Source organism: Equus asinus, chromosome 1, assembly GCF_041296235.1.
Source record: "Equus asinus isolate D_3611 breed Donkey chromosome 1, EquAss-T2T_v2, whole genome shotgun sequence".
NCBI lineage: Eukaryota > Metazoa > Chordata > Mammalia > Perissodactyla > Equidae > Equus > Equus asinus.
In genome coordinates, this window is record NC_091790.1 from 141,211,440 (window position 1) to 141,228,562 (window position 17,123).

A 17,123-nucleotide genomic window follows, 5' to 3' on the forward strand; every position below is an offset into this window, starting at 1 on the left:
TTACTTTCATTCAGTCCATTCGCCCACAGATCTGACCATGAGGTTGCCTTCCTTGATGGCATCAGGGCCTCTTCAGCTGCTTACAGGAGAAAATCCGGTAACTTTTGTGTGATGCACATGGCCCTTCAAGGTCTGGCTCTGCCCCCTGTTTAAACCTCCAGGTGTGTTCTGTGTCACCATACAGTTTCTTACCATGCTGTGGGCACGTTCCTTTCTCCTGGAGTTTGTAGACGCAATTCTCTACTTTTCCTGGAGAGCTTTCTTTCTCTCTCACCCCTTGTGTTCACTTGAAAAATTCCTATTCATCCTTCAAACCTCCGCTGAGATATCTTTTTTCTTTGATGACATCTTTGTGTTCCTTTGGCAGAGTAAAGTCCTCTCTTCTGCTCTCACAGCACCTGTACATGCCTCTGTTGTAGCTCCTTGTGTCATAACCAGGAGTATCATGAAGTGGGAATCCTGGTTGATTCAGCATTGTGTTCCCTGTGCCTAGCACTGTGCATGGCATGTATCAGCCCCTCAATGAATGTTTAATGTTTGATGTTTGCAGAAATGAGCATTTAGATTAGACCAAAGACAGAATAACTTGTTGTGCAGTTCGTTACTCTAGCCCTAAAATACTGTAACTTTGGACAAGTTCCTTACTTTTTCAGTGCTCGGTTAATGGGAGTATATTTGTAAAACTACGTGTTCTCTCTGAATTTAATTATTCTCACCAGATTCTTACACAGTTCCTCTTAGTTTTTCAGGTTATTTTTAATCACTGCTCAACGATGATCCTAATTCCCAGATCCTAAAGAGGCCCTTAGCTCTGTCATGTGTTATGCCTTTCCTCAAAACTCAGTTGTGTTTTGGATGTTTTTTCTTTTATATTGACTGTTTTGGTATCCATTCCTAACTGAAGACATTTTAAGTGGTATTTTTGAAATTATTCAAAATGTTTTCTCTCTTATTTTTAAGCAGTTGATTCCTAAGTATCTTTTTGTATGTGTTTGGCCCCCTTTAGCAAAAACTGATTAGACTTTGTTGTGCAAAAATTAAGAAGTTGACAAAATAAGTAAATGATAAGCATCTGAGGATTTTCTTCAAACCGTGAATGTTATTGCTATTTCTCAAGATTTTAATTCCCAATTTTTAATATATCAAATAATGTTTACATTCAACAGTTGCTCATATTAGGCTGTAACTGACAAGTTACAGGTAATTACTGGAAGTATGTAAGATTCTTGAAAGCTAGCATCTTCTCTATCTTGTTTATTGCTGAAACCCCAGTTTACAGAAATAATGCTTATGAATAATAAATATCAAATAAATAGTTGTTGAAGGAAGGAAAGAAGGAAGCAATGGCAGTGGCATTTCAGTTAACCAGTGCTGGGCAGGCAGGACCATGGTGAACTTGCAAGTCCAAAGTCAATAAAAGAATTTCAGCACTTGTACACCATACCTGGAAAGACAGAATCACACTGCAGAAATCACACTTGTGCAAAAGGGCCACTGAATCAGATCAGGAAAAGGTGGGCCATTTTTATTGGATAAATCTCTATGGGTGTTACTTACTTGTTTTTTTAAACTTCTACCTCATGCCTGTTGACATTGAGAACTAAAACCAGTGTTCTGGGCCTTCAACTTAAATAGTTGTAGTGTTGTTCTGAAAGAGAAATGGATTCAGATTCTTATATAAGGTTATTTAGTTACCAAAAGATCCAATGAGTAACTTTACATTTTTGTTATTGCCTAACTAAAACCTGGTTAATAGATGATAATTCCCTGGTTTCTTATCCAAGTGTATTTTTGAACTATTGGACCATTTCATTTATTTCAATAAATATTTCTCAAATACCTGTTTTGGGCAAGACTCTCTTGAACATTGTGCTCCATGTCTGAAAATTTCTGAGTTATTGCTCTGTTGAAGATTTGTGGTTAAAAAAATTTCACTGTACTTCTAAAAGCTCATTATTGCAAGATCATGTAAGACGGTTGACTATAACTGAACTCCAGGACTGGAGGCGATGACTGTGTCTTTCAGGGGTAATTGTCGCACAAGCAAATTTTAGGGCATCACGAAGCTAACCATCAATTAACTAAATGAATCAGTTAACCATACCACTGCTTTCCTCAATCAAGTTAAGTGTTAACAGAGTTACTAATGCAGAAAGGGGGTGCTATTGGAGAATATGAGATCTGAAAACGATAGAAGAATTATAGGTTAAATTATAGATAAATTATGGATAAAAGCATAATAATTTGAGAATGTTTAGTTTTTCAGACTTTTAAATATATTCTTTAATCTCATAAGTGATTAAGAGGAAAATTGTATTTCAAGATCCTTTTAGGTGTTGATTATAAAATTTATAATTCCATTAACTATTTGGTTTCTAATATATTACCAGTCAAGTCAAAACCCAAACTTGAAATTAAACTATTCTAACAATAAATGAGAGAGAAGCAAAAAATGAACTGACATTCATTTCTTAAAAAAATATTATATCTTTTAAATTTTGAATATTCAGATTTGAGGATTAAATACTGGCACCTCTCTGTCACTTATTTTTCAACTAATGACCATCCCTGCCTCCGCTCTTTAAAATGGCTTGTTGGGTGTCAGCTTAGCATGCAGGGCCTAAGCTGTCTTTTGTATTTTCATAAGGGCAAAGAGCTTGTTAGCCTGGAATTTAGTGTATTTGGGTACTCATTTGTTTTTAGTTATTCTTTTCTTGAATTTTTGGAACTCTTTTCATGAGGAACCTCCACACTTCTTACCAATTAGTCATAAACCAGTCTGGATTTAGGAGTTACATCATTTACTAGTTTGGAACTCTATTTTGTTCAAATAGCAAAGGGTAAAGATCTGAATATTTCACTGAATGTGGAGATGTGGCTGATAATTAGGCCCTCAGAGAAAAACTAAAACTTCTGAAATTTGTGGCAGGATCAAAAATGTAGACAGGGAAAGCAAGTAGTTTAATATATAATTACTTGTTATTAATGAAAATTAAGCATGACCTTCTTAGGATTCAATTCCTGTTTTGGGTCGTATAGCTTTTTTGTGTTTTTACTGCCTTCCTTAACACAGAGAACAAATAACCTCACTAGTGGTTTGAGATTTGACTTGCAGGAAAACATTGGGTAGTAATTAAGCACAAGGCTTTTTTTTTCAGTTTGTGAAATTTTAACTACACTGCCTAATGCGGTCGCTACTTGCCACATGTAGCAACTGAGCACTTGAAATGTGACTAGTGTGAATTCAGATGTGCTGTAACTGTAAAAGACACACCGAGTTTCAAAGACTTGGTATAAAAAAAAGATTGTAAACTATCTTAGTAATATTTTATGATGATGTGTTACCATGATAATATTCCGGATATATTGGGTTAAAAAAAAGGGTATTAAAATTAATTTCCCTGTTTCTTTTAACTTTCTTACTATGACTACTAGAAAACTTGAAAACTATAGGTGGTTCACCTTATAGTCTTAGCAGATGATGCCCATCTAATAGGTTAAAAATCCTTCGTATGAATAGTGAATGTTAGTTAACAACAGCATATTTGACTCTTCTCTCAGCCTCTTGAACAGTTGGTCCTTTAGGAAGTCCGGGAAGCCCACTTATCCTTTTGCTCACTTTAAGGGCTGCAGGTCGAAGCTGTTCTTTGGCATTGCCAACCCTGATTCAGGTTACTGATAGCAATTGATAGATAGTTGTAGACGGAATAAATGTCACTTTGTTGTCGCGCAGCCCAAGTGAATGAGCTGCACCTACGGTTTCTCCCTTTTCCACCTCTTCCCCTGATGGCCTTTACATGGTTGTTAATAATCGGTTGATATTAATAGTAACATAAATCTAAATTAAAATAGGTTTTCAAAGACCCAATCATATGTTACCATATACCATAAATTATGGCATGTCATAAATTATCATGGCTTATCATCTTATTTACAATCCTGGAATAATATTGTCACTTAATATATTATTATATATTACTACTACTAATAATATCCAAACCAAAAAAGAGTTTTTGTTATTGTGCTTTTATAAGAAACTAACCAAAGCAGAACCTACATGTTGTAGGAGCTGGGGAACAAACAGTTATTAGTAATCAGCCTCTTTTTTTCAGTGAGGTTTAACCATTTCCTTTGTGAAAAAATATAAAATCTGTGTGTACTTTATTTTAAATTTTTAAATTTATGAACTGTTTGACACCAACCTAAAGGGTTTTGGAGCACTAAGATGAGTAGAATGAAGTCACGTTATGTTAGGCAGAAAGAGGAAGTTGGATAAACCTTGATAATAATAAAACCTGTAAAGGTCATTCTGTGAAGATAAATGTAATACTTGAATTAGTCATTTACTGTCTCTAAAAAAGTAATAAGTTAATCTTGTTCCAAAAATAAAGGTCTGGGACTGGTAGTTTTCTTTTTAACACCTTTCATCTTAGGCAGTCTTTTGTGTATCATGCATGCAAAGGACCATACCATTAGCATGAAATGAGAGAGTCCTTTTTAAATTTGATGAATAAGGGCTCTTTTTCCTCCAGCTGATATGCATGTAAGGTGGAGGTCTGTCTCTCACCAGCAGACTGTTTGGTATCTACCCTATAAGTAGCGCCCAGTTTATATCTGTATCTTAATGAGGAAAGAGGTCTGGAAATAATAAAAGTGAGCTGAAAGTGCATAAAATATAGCCACAATGCTTTAGTGTCAATGCTGCAAGAATCCCAGTTTTAGACAGTCAGGCTTCCCACCTCGCCCTGGGTTCCAAAGATGGCCGTGTCACCCTATTTTCTGGCAGTCAATTGAGGACATATTAATAAGACCTCGTGAACATGAAAACCTTCTTTGGGGAGGGGGGGGGTGTCTTTTCTGTCATTTATCACAAAAGTATGCTTTGTTAAAAAAATTTTTTTCTAAGTGTTATCTCTTCAGAAAAATTCTTATGCCTCTGTATTCTTGTGGGCTCTTTGCTCCTTAGAAATACTTGTCTTTTAAGTTGAGTATTTATAATGTATCAATGAACATTATTTATTCTTTCTTTAAAAAGTGTTAGTGTTCTGTTTCATTAGTTAGGAGTGAACACTCCCTCCCCCGCTGTATTAAACAACACAGTTTTTAAATTTTAAAAGAGGAGATTCCCAATATTGTTGGGAAAGTTTTTGTAAGTTACTTGTCATTTATGTTTATATTTTTATATTGTGCTTCATAATTCCCTCATGTAGCTAAAACATTTCATATTGCATAAAAGAAACCAAAATGCCACAAATCAGATAAAATAGGTCATTAATTGAGCCAACTTTTTTCCCCTTAAGGTACCACCATAACTGGGACTGCCAGATTTAGAAAATAAAAATACTGGATGCCCTGTTAAATTTGAGTTTCAGATAACAGATAATTTTTTAGTATAAGTTTGTCTCATGAAATATTTGGGTCATACTTAGACTAAAAAAATTATCTGTATTTGTAATCTGGCAACTATAACCATAGCTCAGCTCTCATTTACTCACAGAACTCCTGAGTCTGGTAAATTCTATGCTTGGCCCTTCTGCACAATGCTGTTTCCTGATCATCCTGTCTCCATCCAGGACTTAGGGATAATAGCATGATACGGGTATAATTCTTTGAAGCCTGAAGTGTGTCAAGCAAATTTTCTCATTTATCTACTTTTGGGGGGAGCGGGGAGATAGGAAGGGGCACACTGTCTTCTCATCTTGCCCACTTCTTATTTTAAAAGAGAAAAAAATGCTCCCTTTTGTAAGTGAATGCTCCCTTTTATAACTTTATAGTGAAAATACTGAGTCTGAAAGCTAAGAGGACACCTACGGCAGAATTCGGATTCTCCTTCACACCCGTCTCTGTTTTTGGTTCACTTAATATGCAATCTCTAGCAGTATAATTACAGATAAAAAACCTTAAAAGAGTGAATTCAGAGAGAACGTGCATTTCCTATGTGCTTTATAAATGTGCATGGCAGGTGGGTGAGAAGTGACCCTTCCAAAATGAACACTGCAGTCCAGATGAAGGATTTAACTTCCCTTCCCGCCCCCTCCTCCTCCACCTCACCCACCACACAGCAGAACCAGGGAAGAACCGCTGAAATGCACGTCCTCATCCCTTGTCATCAGCTTTATTACTAAGGTTTCCTAGGTGATATTCCTTCCTCCAGCCTCACTCCCTTCCAAAGTGACAGCCAACAGCGATTTTTCTAAAACATACAGCTTACATACCACTGGCTCACCTTCAGCGATAACTTAGCAGATGAAGTCCACGCTGATAGCATGGCATTCAATGCCTTCCTGACCTGGGCTCTGCTTAATTCCCTTTCTTTTACTGCTTTCTCAGCACTTGATGCTACAGCAATAACAAGTATTTGTAGTGCCCCATGCATACCGTGCTTCTTCATATCTCCAGCTTTTTGTGCTTTGCTCCGTCTGACTGGAATGCATATCCTCTTTTGTCTCCCTGGCACAATCCTATTCATCTTTGAAAATCCTGTATAGGCATCATTTGCTCTGTGAGGCTTTTGCTGACCCCTTCACTGTCCTTAGAGTGAATTCTGCTCTCCTCCTTCAGCTTTCATATACGCCTGTGGTATCACGTACATCACAGTGTATTGTAATGGTTTATTTACATGTCTGTCTTCTGTCGAAGTTTGCAAGTTTTTTCAGGACAAAACATTATCGTCATCATCATTTCCAAATCTCTAGTTTCTAGCACAGACCCTAGAAAATAACAAGCACTTGAGAAGTGTTTGAGTGTCTGAAGGGATCCACTGTCCACAGGGTAAAACTTTAGGTAAATCCAATCCCATTGAACTGATCCTGTGCTTTAGCTGCTTGCTACCACAGTTTTGTCCTTTCTTTCACAACAGTTGGTGAATAGAAATGTGACTCTTAATTGTCAACTGAATAGCTCCTCTACCAATGCTGTTTACTAGTTAACTAGGGAATTTCTTGCAGAGTAAATAGAGTACTCCCACAGAGCAGGGTGGTCATGGGCAGCCTTATGTAAAAAAGAAACCTAAGTTTGCCTTAGGCATCCTTTCCCTTCAGGTTCTGTATCTTTCCTTTCATTTTTTGTACCTTCTACCCCCAAGGCTGCCCATCCATCTCTTTGGGGTGGGAAGGAGTCAGAGGATGGGAGTGGGATGCACGAGGCGGGAGAGAGAGGAAGAGAGTCTTATTATGGTAGCCTGACATTGCTCCTTTCTTGACTAGTCTACATACAGGAAAACTTAACTGTTTTATGTTCTGTCCCCTCAGGGCATACCCAATCATGGAATTAATAAAGTAATTCTCCATCTAAAAATGTCCTGAGTTCAGCAGTTGAGGGCCAATGTAATGGCTCCATGACACCGTCAATACCCTAGACTTCTATCTTTCTGCTCCACTACCTTTAATCTGTGGCTTCCATACAGTAGGTAGCATCTTGATTACAAGATGGCCACTGCATCTCCAACCGGAGAAGGAAGGGATTGAGGCAAAAGGAAGCCTCCTTTAAATAGCTTTCCCAAAAGCCAAAAGCCCATCCAACAGCTTTCACTTAAATCTCATTAGCTACCCCTACCAACAAAGATGACTGGGAAATGTTGTTAGCTGAGCACATTGCTATGATACATCTATAACTAAGGCAGAAGGGAAAGAGCCCACTGATACGCAACTAGTGGTCTTATAACAATTCGAATTAGCGCAAATAATCTGTTATCTTTTGTCTTTATGAGATCATTCAAATAAAAAATATTTATAACTAAAAATCAGTTTATTTTAGTTCTTATTATAATAGAATTTCCTTTAAGATGTAATTATTTTGATGAAATATAAGACTGTTTGGAAAATACGTATAGCATGCCTACTGTTTGCCAAATGCTTAGTGCTATGCTCAGTGCCAAGGATATGAATGAATTCTTTTTGCTCTCACGTGTTTTATCAGTCTAATAGTCCAGGACACAGACACATAAAAATTTAAGTAAGAGTACATTACAGCATATGATTATGTATTGATCATCTAGTAAAAACTAAATCATATAGTATAGACTAAATTCTCTAGGAGAAGTTCAGAATTGAGAGAGTGATTGCTGTGATTACAGTGGCCATGGAAGACCCTCTGCAAAGGTGGGCGATAAATAGATTTGGACAGGCAGACAAGGAGGCTGTCCCCCTACCTTTGACTTGAACACCTGTGGCTTTAGGAAATTTATAGTGATATATTTAATATACTTATATTATTTAAGTATTTTTAGTATTTTAAGATTTTTTAATTTATATTTTAAAAATTGACCCAGGTTTTAACTTAATACATTTATTTGAAGAGAAAATTTCATGCCAATATCATAAATGTAAAACTAACTTTACTTGCCAACTAAAAGGTAACTTAGAAAATGGTAATATTAAAATTTTGAAATACATAATGAAGTAGAATTAGTAAACTTAAATCAAATTAAGTTCTTTAGAAGGGAAGATGGAACATTCTGTGATCAGTCAGAGTAGTAAAGGGATATTTGGCTCAGTGGCATGCTGTTGAAGACAAAGATGAGATTCTACATCTAATAAGATAATTCTGGTTCTTAGCATTAATGTTAACCAGCAGCAAAAATTCCAATTCACATGTATGTAAAGTTGAAAATATATAAATATATTTAACACCTTCTCTCATAGGTTGTTTGTAGAATCAATTTTTAACCAAAATGGTTTAGATGACTTTTTTTGAGCAAACGTTTGTTTCAAGAAACCATCGTAAGGCCATTTTCAGAGTCATTCTCTTTTTTTGAATGTGTCAGATTATTGGATAACGTTCAAAGAGTGGTGGAACAAAAGACTTCCTTTGCCATTCACCTCTGCCATCTTGTTTGGGAAGATGCAAAAACTTTTTATCCAGTTCAACATATTTTCACTGAATTCTTTAGTTGAGTTTACAACTGCGTGTTTTAGGAAGCAAAGGGGTTTTTGATAGATGCTGGTTGGTAAAATGGACGAGTGAGGTTAGAATACTGATTCCCAGAGCTCTGGTGTTCTGGATCTGGCATTCAGTGATAAGAATCAAGTTATTATTTATTGCTCTTCTACTATGCTTAGGTACTGTGCTGAGTGCAGTGTGTATATTGTGTACATATATTATATCGTTTAGTTCTCTCCATTTTACAGTTGAGAAAACTGACCCAGGAAAATCAAATGACTTGCCTAGGTCACTTTTTTATGTGGCTCAAACTTTAATTCAGATGTGTTGGACTCATCCAAACACTTAACTGCCAAGTCACTGAATCAGAATCGCATGCCACAGCTCTGCCTCCGGCTTCCCAGGGCCCCTACTTCTGAGTTCACTGCAGGTGGGTGAATCCCCAGGAGCCCCATCCCTGCTGACCTCCGTGTATATGCACACATGCTTGCACGTGCAGGAGTTGAGGGGCTGCCACTGAAGGCTTTGATTCGGAAAAGAAAGAAGATAGCTCCTGACATGTCTTGCCCCCCACCCTGCCTTCCTTCTTGCTCATGAAACCCTCCTGAACCGCAGCCTCTCAGTGCTCCTCCTCCTCAGCACTTGCACAGCTAGTGGTCTGAACCCTCACTCCTCAGGAATCACTGACCAGGAGATTAGAGGGAATGATCACTAGAAGTCAGTTGGCACAGATCATCTGGGGCTTTGAATGTCAAATCTAAAAGTCTGATCTCTATTTTATATGTGATTAGAAGGTCACTGACAATAATCTTATCTTTAAAGTAGAGTAGATAAAAATCAGTTTCCTTCGAAACACAAAGATGGAACACTATTATAAGGGATGAAATTTCTAATTATATAATATTGACCATATAGTCATGTCACTTTCTAAGGAAACGTAAGTACGTGGCGGGATCTCTCAGACATTTCTCTTGTTCTTTCTCCTTATAGCAGTTCTTAGCACCAGCACTAATGAGGACTTGGCTTTGGATCTGACAGCTAGCAGTTTTCCGTAACAACAAATTTGGTGATAATGGTAAATTATTTAGGAAATCGATTTTTCCTGATGAAATTTTTAAATTGTCATTTAATGAACTGCAATCACGTACACGCCTGCATTTAACAGGGTCTAATACTAACAACAATAACTGTCTACAGCTTGGAGGAACAGTTAATTTTATTTGACTTTAATTTTTAAATTTATTCATTCAGCAAGAAATTTTTAAGCATCTACTTTGATCATAGTTTTGCATTATCCCTGGCAATGCTGGAGGGGACTACAAAGACAGTGAGTACAAGTCATCTGAATCTCTGAAAAAAAATTCAAGTTCATTTTACTTTTTATAAATTTAAATAAAGAGAGAAAAGGAAATGCTGAAACCTGAGCTAGACATATATCCGGTGCTTTAGGTCTTAGATCATGGGTCTGGCTGAAATAGCACATTTCATTTTTATTTTAAAGAAAGATACATTTCATATTCTGATATAATTTTAAAAAACAATTTTGTATACTTTTCATTGATGAAAAAAATTTATGATACAAAGGGGTATGTTAATTTTATTGATACTGGTCCTAATAACACATTTGAAAAAACATGCAGTGTCAGCCTTGCGGATGTGCTGGGTCAGGTAGGATTTAGGGACTCGAGTCACATGTGGCTCATCCTTTCTTCACGTTTAATTATTCACCAAGTGCTGTCAGAGAGTCTCTTGTGTGTCCTCTTCTTTACCTCTCCTGTGCCAGGACCAGAGATCAGACCCAGTCATCCCTCATTTGATTTACTACAGAGCCTCCAGACAGATCTTTCTTCCTCCTGACTTTTGCCCTTTTGGTCTATTCCTTGTACACTGTCGGAGTTTTGTACTTAATGAGAAAAGGAAAAAAGAAGAAAGAAAAGAAAAAGTTGTATTTCTGCCTGCCCCTCCCCCCATCAAAATCTAGTGTTACCTGTTACTTAACGAACGTACAGAGCTTAGCATGGCGTCGGCAGTGGGCCTGCAGCTCGAGGCTTCCTCCTCCAGGACGGCATTCCTCCTCGCCCTCTGTGCTAGAATCTACTTCCACTTCCCAAACGTGCCTCGTGCTTGCACAGCTCTCCTCTTCCTTCATGTACTGAGTGTGGAATGCCCTTTCTGCAGCAGCCGCCTTGGAGCTCAGCCCTGACCTGCAAGCCCAGCCCAGAAAAAGACTGTTTTCCCAGGTTCCCCTATCCGAAGTCAGTTCTCTGTTTTTGGCACTCCCACAGTATATTGATTTTTACCTCTAGTAGGCATTTTTAAAAATTTAGTTATATGATGTCTCTCTCTTTCTTTTCCACTTTTCTTTCTTTCTAAACACACGTGTCTTTCTTTTCTGCTCAGAGTGCCCAGTAACTCTGAGACAACTCTGAAGTGTAGAAACACAGTCCTACTGATTCTTACCTTCAGCATGTTTTGTTTCTATTTTCCTTGTCGCTGACTTTTTATTTCAATATTTTCTTTATTGTTCTATTGGATGTTGCCTCAAAACCTTTGTAGGAAGCGGTATAGTTGGGCTTGAGTGAATATAAATAAATGCATAAACCATATATCTGTGAAAGCAGGAACTGTGTCTTGCTCATCTTTGTATCTTCCAGCACCGTCTTCATCAGATAAGTGAAGCCAATTGAATTGGAGCATGCTTATATCTCCACGTCTTTATAAGTATCTGCATAGAGAATTTATCATCAGTTTTGATAAATAAGCAAATCACCCAAACATTTTCTGGTGTGGTTTTAAGAATATATTTTTTTAATTATACAAAAATAAATCAGGGGCCGGCTCCGTGGCTGAGTGGTTAAGTTCACATGCTCTGCTTCAGCGGCCTGGGGTTTTGCTGGTTTCGATCCTAGGCACGGACGTGGCACTGCTCATCAAGCCATGCTGAGGTGGCATCCCACATGCCACAACTAGAAGGACCCACAACTAAAATACACAACTATGTATTGGGGGGCTTTGGGGAGAAGAAGGAAAAATAAATAAATAAAAACTTTAAAAATAAATTCATAAATCAGGGGCCGGCCCTGTATCCCAGTGGTTGTTTGACACACTCCACTTTGGTGGCCCAGATTCGATTACCAGGTGCGGACCTGTACCACTGTTGACAACCATACTGTGGCAGCAACCCACATACAAAATAGAGGAACATTAACACAGATGTTAGCTCAGGGTGAATCTTCCTTAAGCAAAAGAAATAAAAATAAAAAAATAAATCAGTCCTAAAATGTATATTTTGTTGTTGTTAAAAATAAGCCCTTATATCTCTCATTCTTAGAGAAGATTTTAAGGTTACTCAAATACTAATGATATACTTCTGCATTTGTAAGGAAGTTTATTTATATTATGTTAGATATTCTCGACTAGTGTACACTGGATGCTCCTGACTAGTAATTTGACATAAATTCACCACAGTTAGAATTAAGGTAACGTTAATTTTGCTCCATTTTAGTCCCTCACCCCATGTCTTTATGTCCAGCATGTCCTCATCTTAAGGCTGCTATAGCCAGAATATTCTAAGTATCCATCTCTTGCAGAAATGTATTCCTCTTACATTATTTTTAAAAGTTCCATCCATTGGGGATGCATCATAGGATTCTCTGTACTTTTTTTTGATTATCTGAAATATTTGATCACAAAATCAAACCAAGGAACAGAACAGTTTCACTTATTAGCTCCATTCTTGATGTTTTAATGTTCCCTTGAATAAAAGAAGTCAAAGGAGTTTTTAAATCACAGGCCAGTTTTCACTATTCTGAAATTTGATTACTTAGGTTTGCATTGATTTTAGGCACATTTTTGCTGATTGTGAACCAGACTCCCCATTGAACCTCCCCGGGGACTGGGCCAGTGTTCCCAGCCAGGGGCTGGCAACACTGATTCCCTATGTGGCTTTTTGACAACTACCTAACTTTCCTGTATATCCTCATTGACACCGTTGGGATAATCACCTTTCATACCTCATAGGAGTATTCTGAGATTAATTAATGTTTGTAAAGTGTTTTCAGGGTCATGATGAAAGGTATTAATTTGTAAGCATGTGGTATTGTTAGAATTATTAGTAATAGGGATGGTTGTTTAATGCAAATTTTCATGTAAGTGTAGTGTCATATTTTCAAAGGACAATCTCTTTCTTTGTGGCCAGATGTGGATACAATTAACCCTTTACCCTTCATTTTGAAGATACAATTAGCCAATTGTGTATGCAATTAGACGTGTATGCAGTTTTTGCCAGAACAACTAATTACAGTCTTGGTAAAACTCCTTTTGAAAGTGCTGGCCCTTTGAATCTTGACTATCCCTATCTGTGTAATAAGCAATTTGTTCTAAGCATATTTTGGGGCCATGGAGGCTCCTGAATATTGAAGAATTGCTTTTGTGGTTATTGGAGAAAGATTTTACTTTCTTGAAGCCATAGCTTTGTATTTTGCCATCAAGCCCAAAAAGCCTTTCGCATAGTTCTGGTTTCAAAGGTTTTATTGATTTTTCTTAATCTTGACATTCAGCTGAAAGATTTTTCCACAGACTACATTTTGTGAAACAGGTTGTTCTTTTGTAATTTTTTTCTCCCTTGAAAACTCCATTTCCTTTCTGTCTCTAATCCAAACACACCATCTCATATTCTCCTTACGCGCTATATAGTGAGTCAAGAACAGATTGGTACAGACTGACCCTCTTCCCAGATGTGGCCTCATGACACCATTTTACAGGGACTTTTAATCACTATAATGTAAATTCTGTTTACACAGAAGAGTAGAAAGAATACTGAAGAGGACCAGAAAGATACTGTTACATCCGTTTGTCTCCACTGATATCCTGTCATTAAGTGAAAGGGGAATGTTCACTTTTAATAGTACGTTTAAAAACAGCCTCTTTTAAGATGTCTACTCTTTAACGCTTCTCGTCACTGATAATCCTTGAACTCACCTTTGTGTCAGGCACCATCCTACCACCCTGGGAGATTCAGAGATGAGCAAAGCACTCTTTTCATCCTCTAGGAGCTTAGACTAAAGTGTTGAAGATAAGAAGGGTGCTCGGGTCTGCAGAGTGCAGTAAGCGCTGTATAAACAAAGTGCTGGGCCAACAGGTGGGAGTGCAGTGGAGCTGGTGGTCACGCTGATCAGGGGCATCAGCAAGAGCCTCTTCGAAGCTGCATTTGAGATAGGACTTGAAGGATAGGTCAACTTGCGATAGACAAGAGGGGAAGTTTGAAAGACAAGAAGGAATGTTTTTGTGTGAGCAGAGGCACCGAGCTGCTGAAACGGAGGCGGGTTGAGGGAAGAGTGATTGGTTTTGCTAGAGTTGTAGCAACCTTGTAAAGGAAGTGGTAGGAGATAAGAATGGAAAGGCAGTGTGGGGCCACATTGGGGAGGGCCCTGAAAGGTAGGTAGAAAAATTTATACTTAAGGGGCCAGGTCCGTGGCCGAATGGTTAAGTTCATGCACTCCGCTGCGGCGCCCTGGGGTTCGGATCCTGAGCGCGGACATGGCACTGCTCATCAGGCCACCTTGAGGCGGCATCCCACATCCCACAACTAGAAGGACCTGCAACTAAGATATACAACTATGTACAGGGGAGGTTTGGGGAGATAAAGCAGAAAAAAAAAAAAAAAGGAAAAATTTATACTTAATTCTGCTGTCAACATGAAGCCACTATATGGTTTTGATGGAGTGATATGACCAGAGCGGTGATTTAAAATTAAGCAGGCCCCTGCATGCCAGATGAAGTGCAGCAGGGAGAGGGACCAGGGGAGAGGAGATGCCTTCAGAGATGTTGCCAAAATTAACACCAGAGTCATCTCTGGACTCTTAGCATTGGGAGTGAAAAAGAGAGGTACTATACACATGAGGCATACTGCAGAGTTAGTATTTCTTGATATTGGCAACGGTCCTGCCATAGACATGAAGGACAGGAAGGAGCGGGGTCAAGATGACTGGGAAGAAAGAGGGAGTACCTTTCATTGAAATAGGGACGTCAGGAGGGGTCAGATTTAAGAGAGCCAACTCTTGGGAATTACCCCACCATAGCATGTTTATACAAATAGACAAAGATAGCAGGATAGAAGAAAATTAATTCTAGATGTCCAATGTAATGTTTCCAATAAGAATAATGGAAAAGAGAATATATTTTATCTCAACAACAACAACAAAATGGACTTGTATTGCTGGGGCATCCTATTAACATGGCAAATGAGACAATATAAAAGAAAGCTTGAAGAAATTAAACAAATACATTTCTTGGAGCCTATTAAGGTTTATACTATGAGAAACTAATTGGAAAGCTATATCTATATGCTAAATGTCCAAAACACAGCTCTGTATATACGCTTAAAAAACATCTTTAGTCCCTGAAAAGCAGCTTGAACATTGGTAGTTACTTTTTCAAATTTCTATTTGAAACACTTGAAATGAAGAAGCCAGAGCAAACGAGATTCTCATATCTAATCTTTGGAAAGTCTGTTCTCCATCTCATTCTGTCCAATGTTGGTTTCCGAGGAGGTTCTCTGGGTAATTTATCATGGCATCAGCCTCAGGAATGTGAAGATCTACCCCAGGATCCCTGCCATCCGTAGATAACCTGATAGGAATCTGTCATCCATAAATTTCCTATCCTCTTTCCAGCCTTTTTACATTTTCAAGCTTCACCAGATCATTGTAACAATAAACCTCATAATTCAGGGAGATATTACCAATTATTAAAAGAAAATGTCTTCTCAACCTTCATTTGTAACATGAAAAGTCTGTAATCTGTATGGTAGAAGCTCTATGCACATGATTTTAGTTACCTTTTTCCTCAAGTAATGAGGCATTGTGGAAAAACTGTGAGCTTTAGAACAACATCTAGTTACCTTTCCGTAAAATGGAAAGAATGAAACTTTATCTTTACAGTTGCTCAGGCTGAATCTTTGGAGTTATGCCCACTCCTCTTATCTCTTACCTACATTTGATCCACCAGCAAATTCTCTTGGCTATACCTCCAGATACATTCAGAATCCATCACTCCTTGCCCCCTTCACTGCCACCTAGGTCCAAGCAACCATTATCTTCTACCTGGATTACTGTACAAGCTTCTTAACTCCCTTCTTCCATCCTTGCTGCTCAGCAGGCTACTCTCAACTACTCAAAGGACGTAGTGATTCTTTTCAAACGTAAGGCACATCAGTTTTCAAGTACAAGCCAAAGTCTTTGACCATAACCTCAGGACCCTACACAGTCTGGTCTCCCAGTAGCCCATTCTACTACCATTTCCATTGTTCACACTGCTTCAACCTCACTGCCTCCTGACTGTTTATACTCCTGCCTCAGAGCTTTCCCATTGGCTGTTCTGCCCTGGTATACCCTTCCCTCATCTCCTACAAATGTTTGTTCAATTATCATCTTCTCAGGAAAGCCTTTCCTGACTAATTTTATTTAAAATTGTAATTGTCTACTCCAATACCCTCCATCCCTCCTTTCTGCTCTATTTTTCTTTATAGTACATATCACCACCTACTACTATACAATACATTTCACCTAATTTTATTATACGTCTTCCCAGTGCTTATAACAATGCCTGACATAGTGTAGGTTCTTAGGAACTATTTGTTGAGTCAATGAAAACAGCCATTCTTTTAGGTATTGATTATTAGATTTAATTATACATCAGAACAACACATATTTGCTCAATAAATGTTACCTTCATTCTTTGCCTTTCATTTCTCAAGGCATATAGAGTTATACATAGCATTCTGAAATCAAATTTAACATAGTTTTTATGCAGAAAAATTATTGTTATTTGTCATGTGGTTGTGGAACTGAACTGCCCTAGTGCCTTCAGAAAGCATTATTCCAATTTTCTGTCCACTCATTCAGGCTTATGAAATCTTCCTGCAATTTATTTGCCTGTTTGAGACTGTACTCCTTAGAAGGTATTAGATAAATGTGACATTTGCAAAAATGTTAGACCAGTCTTGCTAATGGTTTCCAGATGCTTAGACTTAAAATTTTTTTTCCATCTAGATAAATTTGTATCTACTCCAAATTTTTATTTCAATTCCATGAATTATTTTTTAAACAGCTTTTGGGGAAGAAGGCTTGTCAAAAGTTTTTTACCAGTGGAATGTAGTATTTTTTATTAATGATTATTTTCTGATTAAACAATATATGGCTACTTAGAAAATACTTTGTTGGGTACAAAGTTGTTTATATGCA

General features: G+C 37.7%; 1 protein-coding gene and 1 long non-coding RNA gene across 3 annotated transcripts in view; one reads left to right on the forward strand and one right to left on the reverse strand.

Moving 5' to 3' along the window:
- Window positions 1–17,123, forward strand: part of UMAD1 (UBAP1-MVB12-associated (UMA) domain containing 1) — a 210,870-nt gene that overhangs the window by 152,145 nt on the left and 41,602 nt on the right. The gene's annotated exons all lie outside the window — the stretch shown is intronic.
- Window positions 1–17,123, reverse strand: part of LOC123284430 (uncharacterized) — a 154,840-nt gene that overhangs the window by 15,002 nt on the left and 122,715 nt on the right. Inside the window, exons 1-3 of one of the 2 annotated variants that reach the window (XR_011503190.1) lie at window positions 10,888–11,025; window positions 1,558–1,648; window positions 1,311–1,444 (exon numbers count right to left, since the gene is read on the reverse strand). This is a non-coding gene — a long non-coding RNA (uncharacterized lncRNA). Of the gene's footprint in view, window positions 1–1,310; window positions 1,445–1,557; window positions 1,649–10,887; window positions 11,026–11,340; window positions 11,606–17,123 lie in introns of those variants that run through there. The other variant, XR_011503186.1, reaches the window with a different exon arrangement.